The sequence below is a fragment of the Crocuta crocuta genome, unplaced genomic scaffold, assembly GCF_008692635.1.
Source record: "Crocuta crocuta isolate KB4526 unplaced genomic scaffold, BGI_CrCroc_1.0 scaffold1133, whole genome shotgun sequence".
NCBI lineage: Eukaryota > Metazoa > Chordata > Mammalia > Carnivora > Hyaenidae > Crocuta > Crocuta crocuta.
In genome coordinates, this window is record NW_027530366.1 from 1,074,504 (window position 1) to 1,075,004 (window position 501).

A 501-nucleotide genomic window follows, 5' to 3' on the forward strand; every position below is an offset into this window, starting at 1 on the left:
AAATGATCCCTCAAAATAAACATAAAAAAAAGAATAGGGGACCAAAAACTCAAATTGTAAATATTTTAGTGAGTCAGTTCTAACAGAGACAAAAGATAAAGTAGAATCTACCCTAGCAAGATTTTAACATGAACAAAGAAATTTAGGTTTAATTTGTAGCTTTAAAAGCCTTTTTATATATTTTACTGGGACTAAGCTAGTTATACAAAGAAAGCATACACTCTTAAAGAGATGATTAAATCCTAGTAGCATGCACTCTAGTCCACATATAGATGTAATAAACCCATATTTCCTGGATATTTCCTATGGGAGAATAGCAATTTTAAACTCTTAATATCATACCATGTACTTTATACCAAAATTATTAATGAAATCTTCTTAGTGATTCAGTAAAATCAAACTAGGGGCGCCTGGGCAGCTAAGTGGGTTGAGCGTCTCACTCTTGGTTTTGGCTCAGGTCATGATTCTAGGGTTGTGAGATCAAGCTCTGCGTCGAGCTCC

General features: G+C 33.9%; 1 protein-coding gene across 1 annotated transcript in view; it reads right to left on the minus strand.

The window, feature by feature from the left end:
* LOC144233307 (fibrous sheath-interacting protein 2-like) overlaps positions 1-501 on the minus strand; it is an 80,451-nt gene that overhangs the window by 10,437 nt on the left and 69,513 nt on the right.